This window comes from Ochotona princeps, chromosome 14, assembly GCF_030435755.1.
Source record: "Ochotona princeps isolate mOchPri1 chromosome 14, mOchPri1.hap1, whole genome shotgun sequence".
Taxonomy (NCBI): domain Eukaryota; kingdom Metazoa; phylum Chordata; class Mammalia; order Lagomorpha; family Ochotonidae; genus Ochotona; species Ochotona princeps.
Window position 1 is genome coordinate 27,362,048 of NC_080845.1, and position 9,346 is coordinate 27,371,393.

Below are 9,346 nucleotides of genomic sequence, written 5' to 3' on the forward strand. Positions count from 1 at the left end.
GCTGCACTGATCCGAAGCCAGGAAGCAGGAGCTTCCTCCAGGTCTCCCACGCAGGTGCAGGGTCCCAAGGCTTTGGGCTGTCCTTGACTGCTTTCCCAGGCCACAAGCAGGGATCTGGATGGGAAGTGCAGCTGCCAGGATTAGAACCGGCACCCATATGGGATCCCGGGGCGTTCAAGGCGAGGACTTTAGCCGCTAGGCCATGCTGCCGGGCTCTGTGCCAGTCTTTTAAATCTGATTTTTAAGGAATTGGGTCTCTGCACCTCATCATAATCAACTGTATTTCATGTCAGAAGTTTGTTGTGTCATTACGGAATGTATTACACTTACTCAATTAACATCAATTTATCAACATATTGAACATTTGCCTTGAGTGAACAATAGTTAGGCTTTGGAGACACAATGTCAGAAAAACCCCAGGATCTGTCCTGAACATCCAGTCATCTCTCAGGGCCATGGGGGATTAGTTCCAGAACCATTGTTGGATACTAAAATCCAAAAATGCTCAATTGCTTCTGGAAAATTTGGTAGTATTTGCATATAGCTTAAAGAATCCTATTGTATACATTGAGTCTTTCTTTATTACTTATAATACTGAATACAATGTAAGTGCTATGCAATTGTTTTCAGGAATAATGGCGGAAAAAAATCTGTGCATGTTCAGTACAAATGCAACTTTTTTCCTGAATATCTTTCTTAAAGATTTATTTATTTTGAAAGACAGAGTTACAAAGAGAGAAGGAGAGAGAGAGAGAGAGAGAGAGAGAGAGAGAGAGAGAGAGAGAGAGAGAGAGAAAGCGAGCTTCCACCCACTGGCTCACTCTTCAGAGGGAAGGGTATCAGTTGCCAGGGCGAGGCCAGGTTGAAGTCAGCATCCCCAAGCTATGTCTGGGTCTCCCATGTGCATGCAAAGGCCCACGTCCTGGGGATCATCTGCTGCTGCTTTTTCAGCTACATTACTGGGAAACTGCATCAATGTGGAGCAGTTGGGTCTTGAACTGGCACTGCTTTACCTGCTACACCATAGCACCTACTCCTCTGAGTATTTTTGCTCTCTATCTGGTTAAGTGTGCAGGTATATACCTAAGAATGAAGCGAATGGTAGCTGTTTGATTTGTTACATTATGATGAGATGTAGGCAAACCAACTTAGCCACACCTAAGGGGGTAAGGTAGAAGCAAGCAGTCCATTTTGCTAGTAGGATTAAGAAAGGAAAAAGCAGTTTAACATGGCAGTAAAGGTCTTGGTACATTTAACCAGAGTTAGTTTATATTGAGATTTATTTGCTTCATAAAATAAGGTTGATCGCTTGGCTTATCTAAACATCAGTCTTTTATCTGCAAAGTGCAGGTATTAATAACTTCATCTTCATATTATTTCAAAATTTCAGTGAGATAATGGGTATAAAGTGATGAGCACAAAGTTTCAATGGTGATTAGGGCTTAGTGATTAGTAGTTGCATTCACATACAGGAGTAGTCTCTCGGGAGGACCTACACCATTTCTAGGCCAAGTACAGCTCTCAAGAGCATAAACTAGGCTTTGACAGTCTGTTCATTCCATACTCTCTTTGAACGTTTTAGTCCTTCCTGCCCCCTTTTAATATTCCAGTTCAATTACATTATTCTTAACATGAGTTGTCAGAAATGTGTGTTTTCTTCCAGTGTGGATAAAGCACAGCTGGAAACATTAAGTAGGCAATGTTGTCCTTCCTCCAATACTCTACTTGATCCCGTTCAGCAGCATTTTCATGGACTTTGCAGCATCGTGTGGAGGCAGGTGCAGGTGCTCTTCGTGGGATCCCTTTGTCTTTCCCCCGAGTTACAGTGCTGTCATAATGTAGGTTCAGGGAGTACTTGGCACACATTGAGAGCTTTGTGCTCCTTTTCAGCTTGCCTATTGATATTTCCCACTCGTTGACATGAAGGCCTGGCTTGTGTGTTTCAGAAGATGACAATGATGGATCAGGAGTCTTGCCTGTGTGTTTTTTCATCCCATGAAGACTAAGAAAAATGGTAAATTTACCCAACTTGTTTTGCTTTTTTGTCCCCTGAGAGGAATTGGACCCTGGTCATTACATCATTACTCAGATTCTTCAGGCCATTTTGTTGGTTTAAAAAATATATTATAGAAAGTATTTAAAGCATTTAAGAGTCCTTTTCAAAGTATTTCTCAACTAATATTTGGTCTAGTTTTCAGTTAATAGTTAACCTGCTAGGTTTTCTGGGCTGCTTTTCCTTATATGGGTTGGCTTTCTATTATTAAGAGCTAGTTTTTCAACTCCTATAATTGTTATTTTGGCCATCAAGGAGACAAAGGGAGTTTTTGTGTGTTTACTCTTGGAAGAGTTTAAAATTTTTTAAGTTACTATTTTGGGGTATGTTTCTTTCCCAATCTCACATGCAACTTGGTTTTTGGTTGTGTAACTTCTGATGAGGTGTTTGAAAACCAGGCTTCTGTCTGTCTCTCAATTTTCATCAATTTGTCTTCTCACCACAACATCTACATTTGCTTATGTTGAATTCCATGAAAATGACATCAAATGACAGATTGCAGACCAAGCCTTAGTGTCAGTTTGCTACAAAATCATTGTGTCACTTTAGTTAGGTTGCTTAACTGTTTTGGCCACTAATTTCCTCATTGTGAGTTTATTTATTTATTCAACAAATATTTATTAGGCACGTTTTATATGCTGGGCACTGTGCTAGATGCTGGATAAGTCCCAGTGAGCAAGAGTTAAGGTGCTGCCTCTCTAGGATCCTTTAGAGTTTATAGTGCTGTGTATAAAATCACACAAAACCCCAGTTCTTGGAACAGAGTAGAAATACCTGTAATGCGTTGAACTTTATTTCTGACTTTGGAGATTCCTTTGGCTTATAGCAAATGCCTTACTGTTCCTTTGAACGGTAGTCCCATGAACACCAGAGATGCTCTGTCTAGAAAGGAGTTAGGTGAAAAGCTACACATCATGTCTCCCCTTGTAAAGTGAATCTTAAAATGCTTTTGGAAATACAGCTCAGTGCTCTGCTTTTTGAAACATATTTTAAAAAGATTTACTGGAATAATTGCCACTGACCTTTATTTAGATGTGGGAGTCAGCATTAGTGAAAGAGGAAATGAAAGCTTTCTTGATTGCTGCCAATATGACAATAGTTATTGAGTTATAAGATTGTATTCAGTTATAGAACAGAAAACTGGTTACTGAGGATCAGTACAGATTCAACAAGAGTGGAGAGCAAAAAGCATACATCTTATTATTTGGCTGACAATATAGTATGTGACATATGCCTTGGTGGAATAGAGGGCTGGTAAATGTTTAAACTTACTTGCCAATGGGATATTATTGTTACAGGAATAACCATGATAGGAATCCTACAGAGAATATTTAAGCTAAGTCTTCGCCTTTTGTCCCTTCACATCTCATTTAATAATGTAAAGTGAACTATTTGTTGGGAGGATTTTTTGCCAGGTAGTAACAAAAGGTTGGCGTTATACTGAGCTGATTTTGTAACTATTACCAGAATGGAGATTTTAAAAGGGTTATTTATGTCAGATAATAGCTGTCAGGTAAAATAAAATAGAATGAAAAATATAGGCAAAAGAATGGAAAATAACTAAGGAGCTGGTAGAAAAGCCAGAGAATATTTGGCATGAAAACCCACTCATAACATGGGTTTTCTTGGTCTTCTGGGGAGAAATTAAATTACAAATGTTAATTTTTGTCTGTTTCTCAAGTTCTTTCCAAGGCAATAATTCTTGTCTCAACTCTCAATTACCACACTTACAATTTGTTTTCTACTCATAAATTCACGTTAAATTTTTCTTAACATTGTGGTCTTGATTTTACTTGTCTTCTTAGATTAAGCTGTTGAAAATTTAGGAACTATAGCTATAGTTACGTAAAGGATTTAGGGCCCAGTATCTAAGAGTTTATGTGTGTGTGTGTGTGTGTGTGTGTGTGTATACCCTAATTTAAAATGACCTTAAAATAATATTTGTAGCATTATAAAGACAAAAATGGAGAACAGAACTAATATGATCTCTGAGGAAGGAAAAATTACTTCTGGATTAGAGGAAAAGAGAAACATGTGTAACCTGTACTTTGGCCTCAGAAGATAGTGAAAGGAGAACAACACAATAAAATAGATTATAAAAAAAAAAAAAAAAAAAAAAAAAAGATAGTGAAAGGAGGACATGTAGAGACATGAGGGACACTTTCTAGGTAAAAGGAATTGCAATGCAATATAGTAGACAGTGTGTTGACTTGGATTCAGTTTTCCGTAATTCCTAGTTTACTTCTATAAAATTGGAACAGTGACATCAAAAGCCTGCATCAAGGTTTGATGGCATGTGTAGCAAATGGCATGTGTAATCTGTGAAATCAGATGGAAATGCCTAGTAGATTTATTGGTAAAACAAATATGTAGCACTTTTACAAAAACCCCTTCTTCCTTTTCCATGTGAATGTGGAGGGCATTAGAGGCAATGTTTAGGAGTTTGCTAACGCCTTAATAGCTCTACCATTTACTAGCACAGCTCATGACTTTGGGCAAGTTGTTTAATCTCATTCAGCCCCAAATTTTCTCATTTCTAAAATGAAGATAATCATACCACCAATTTCATAGGGGTGATATGAACAAATTAGTTCATGTATTGTTATAAAATATGTGCCAGAAGAGATATACTTGTATTGTCATTATTGATATTTTTCCATAGGCATTGAGGAGCTAGTAGAAGTTTTTGGGGTGAGTGGTAAGGTGGAGGTTGGGATGAAGTATGAGGGTTTGTAGAGTGACCCAACTTTTTCTTTAGAGAAATGAATCTGTTGGAGGTTTATCCATAGGAGCTGGGTGGTAAAAGAGTGAAGAGAGACCAGACAAGGGCAAGACTAATGAGGGGATTAGCAAACATAGAGCCTGATGGATAATGGCAGTGGCAGTGATGGTGAGGGGCTTATCACTTAGACTAGAGATATGCTTTGCAAATGCTCACATGCACACAAGTCACTTTGGGATCTTGTAAAAATTCAGATTCTAGTTCAGTGGATCTAGGAATGGGGTTGAAGTGCTACTACCTTTATAGCAAGATCCCAGGTAGTTGGACCATGGACCACAACAGCCAGTGTTCTGAGGGTGGGATTGATGGATTTGGGTATTTATTGGTCATAAAGGGAAGAAGACAGGTTAAGGCAGGTTTTTAATAAAGGAAACTAAATTGGGATGGAAAATGATGAACTCAGATCGACCCGCAGAACTTGAATTCCTGTAAGTGCAACTGTAGGAAGAAGAGTGGTGTAATGACAAGGGGGTGGGTTCATGGACAGAGAATTGGATTACTTTCTGGCTCCAACAATCACTTGACACAAGACTGTGGACATCAGGTATTCTTCAACCTAAACAGGTTACAATGGCTACTTTTTAGGAACTATTGAGTAATGGAGATACATGGCTGTGAATATGACTCAACATGGTGGCCAGCACATAGGCAGCACCTATTGAATGAATAAATTACAACTATAGATTTTGTAGCATGTATAGATGAATCCAGTCCTTGGCAGGGCTTTAACATATACGTTTTTCCTACAGTGTACACATTGATACATCAAATTGTACAGTCATTTGACAGGCTTCTGAACTTTATGTTTTCTAAGTATTCATTAGCTGCCATAATTTCAGGGGACTGGACTGCAGGAATTGGCAGCAGTTCCACAAGAGCTACATCCATAAGAAATCTGCAATTGTCAGATTCTTCCTTTTAAGGCACTTCTCCAGGAATAACTATCTGAATCAAAGAGAAAATATCTGGTCAAACTCATTTATAATCATAGTCCCATAATGGTAAATGGCAGGCTGCACGATAGAGCTGTGGCCTTTCACTTCCATTTCCAACCTGAGGCAGCATTATTGATGATTAAAGAATTAGCTCTTCAGAGCTTATCTACATCATCGAGTTGGATATTTTAGATTTGCTGAAAGTAAATATTTTCCTGTTAAACTTCATCTGAACTTTCTAAATTGTCCTTGTATCTGTCCCTAAACATAACTCAGGCAGTGAGATTTTTAGGAATAAAGTTAAATTGAAGTGAACAAATCATGTTTATCACATATAAAGAATGTATGGCATTCATCTGATTCTAGAAATATTCAGAGGCCACTACATTATAAGGGTATTTAAAAAACTCATGCAAAAAATGGAATTGAAATATAACTTTATTTTGGTGGAAAACATTTTTAAATCCATGCATGACATGCATAGAGAATATCCTTCAAAAAGTTAATGGAAAAATGCATTTTATGAAACAACCCTGAACAGATTTCAAAAATTCTTTGTAGAAAGAAGAAAACTCGTTTTTATGACATATAAAAATAATTTTAATAAGTCTTTAAAAACATTTATTTTGTTTTTATTTGAAAATAAAACTACACAGAAAAGGAGAGACAGATCTTCTATCAGCTGGCTCATTCTCCAGATGACTGTAATGGCCAGAGGTGAGTTGATCTGAAGTTAGGAGCCCAGAGCTTCTTCTGGGTCTCCCACATGGGTGCAAGGAGATGATTAGCAGTTAGCTGGAATGGAAGTGGGACAGTCGGGATACAAACTGGTCTATACTGGTTTGTATATAACTGCTGGCTCCAAAAGTTAAAAAATAATTTTAATTGTATTTATTTTTTGGGTACAGTATGATACTTTGATGCATGTATTCAGTGGATGTTGATCAAATCAAGTTAATATTTATGTCATGAAGGATTAAAATATTTAGATTAACATTCAACAATTGCATCAGTTTATGAGAAGCAGTATAACATTTCAACAAATGTATACCATGTGTATGAATCAAAGACAACCGATGTTTTCCTCCTGTCAGCATCACTTTATGCTTAGAGACTTTGAGCTCTCTTCTTCTTTCCATTCACAAAGTTTATGCTAGGTTGTCGTGAACTATAGTCACTCCACTGTGATGTAGAACACAAGAATGTACTCCTTTTATCTAAGCATAACACTTATTTTTGAATTCTGTTTTCCACAAACTTTTTGAAGTGTTCTTGTACAAATGATGGTCATGCTGTCTGATTCAAGAATCATTTATTTATTGTTATTTCCTGCTTCATGAAGGAGAGGGGAAACCAAAATAATGATAATAATTATTAAAAATTCTAGGATATATGATCAAGATATGATCACAAATACAACTGAGATCAAGTCATTCAAAGACTTATTGTAATTCTTGTAAAAATAACTTAATCGTTCAAAAATTAAATCTCATAAAAATTCTGGTGTATTTTGGGTTTGCTGGGATACTGATCATGTGGATTTGGAGACTTAGCTGTTTTGGTATCTCTGTAGTACAGGGAAGGTTAGAATCACGAGTGTGGCTTGATTATTAAACAAATCATCTCAGTTTCTGCTCTGTCTTCATTTGGTTGTTTCCAATGTTGTCCATAGCTGGAATCCAATATTTTCATCAACTGAAAAAAAGTCCTATCTTTCAAGACTGAAAAGAACTCTAGAAGAAATTGTCTGTTGCCAGAATTATTTTTAATCTTGCTTAAGTAGTTGGCTGAAGTCCGTGCCAACCTATTTACTTTAATTAACTCCACAGGTATGGTTCCCTCAGAATGAGCTCCAAGTGTGGTTGACTACAGATTGAAAAAGGGAAACCGTCCATTTCATGAAATTATGGAGCCATTAAGGATCTCAGAGACCTTCTCAAAATAATACCAAATTTCTTTTTAGATTGAAAGTCTATGTCTCAACCTAAGAGTTTTAGGCATAAACAATTCTCTATTGATGATCATTATTAAAATACTTTATCTCCTTTAAATGATAGCTAAGATCTTTGTGAAACTCACCTAGATTCATTATCTTCTTCCATGCTTGCCCATATTTCTTCCCGTCCTGAAATCAGTGTTTGTTTACATCATCTGAGAAAGAAAATTGGGAGTTACCCAGTAATCCTCCATGGCTCTCCTGGAGAGCCAAACCCTTCCAAGCATCTGCTGACTTTTATGCCCTAAATGTGTACATTAACGCTGTTCCCTTCTCAGTTCCCGCTGGTGCAAATTTAAGCCCAGGTATCACATTTTCTCTGGGCTCTTACAACAGCATCTGAAGAGCTTTCTCTATCTGGTCATGGTGGTCTCCTCTGGTTGACCACTCAGAGTAATTCGTTTTGAACCCAAATCAGATCATGTGCTTTCCTTTCAGTGGCTTCTCATCATCTCCAATAAAATAAACAAAGCAAACAAACAAAATACCCAAGCACTTTGGCTGAGGCCAAGCACCTGAGGCCACACCCTGATCTGGCCTTAGGTGTTGCTCCTGCTTGCTGTTCTCACTGACTCCCACTTCACATGGCAGCATGGTATCTCAGCACTGGCATTACTGGGCTGTTGACATTTTGTGTCAGTTCATTGTTTCCTATGAGGGGGTTGCCCTGTGTGTCATAAGAATGTTCAGCAGGATTCCTGGCCCCTGCCCATTAGATGCCAGAGATATTCTGTTTTTCTCTGTTACGATAACCAAGAACAAACACACACACATAGCCAAAATCTAATATTTCTAGATGTCTCACCAGGACATCCCCTTGGACTCTGGTGGAGAATAGATGAGGAAGATATTCTGTCCTTTTGTTCACTAACATTTCTGTTTCCACTGCAAAGGAAAGACGAGGAATCTGATTGGCCAAGACTCATATTGATCACTGGACCACAGGCAGCATCCCTTGAAGCCCACACACATAATGTTATGACATGTTATTCTTTTTAAAAAAATTATCCAGTTATTGTAGGAATTTATGCTTATAAAGATCCCAACAATATACAATATAGAATTGAAAACAAAAGCTTTCAAGAAGTGAAGAATCACAAATGATTTTTTTGATACATGTACATACTTATTTTTAGTCCCTAACTTTGTCACCAGCAGATATCCTCTCCCTTTGTGGTCATGGCTACTTGGAGGGGGGAGCTCCAGGGCTGTGTGAAGTTGTCTCATTAAAACAGGGGATGTTGTTGGCTTTCATGATAGAATAGGTGCTTCACATTTCAGGCCTATCCAGCTCAGAGAAATTACAATCAAGTGTATAAAAACAGGCACATACTTCTTTCAAATATTTGTAGTTCTTTCCCCCCCTCACTATAAAAAATCCACCACCCAGTAAGGGCTTTTATCAAGAAACACTTCTGTCATTCTTAAATAAAATGTATTTATTTGAAAACTAAAGCAATGGGGTGGAGGTAGGGAGAGAGAGGATTTCCATCTGTTGGTCCACTCCCTCTGAATGTCAACAACAGCTAGTTCTGGGCCAGGCAGAGCCAAAAGCCAGCAGTGCCAATCTGCTCTCCACA

The 9,346-nt window shown here is 37.9% G+C and overlaps 1 long non-coding RNA gene across 1 annotated transcript; it reads right to left on the minus strand.

The window, feature by feature from the left end:
- Positions 1-5,420: 5,420 nt before the first annotated feature.
- On the minus strand, positions 5,421-8,583 carry LOC131481922 (uncharacterized). The gene is made up of 3 exons (XR_009246653.1): positions 8,294-8,583; positions 7,850-7,921; positions 5,421-5,780 (listed from the first exon to the last, which is right to left on the minus strand). It is a non-coding gene; the product is annotated as an uncharacterized LOC131481922 (long non-coding RNA).
- Positions 8,584-9,346: the final 763 nt, after the last annotated feature.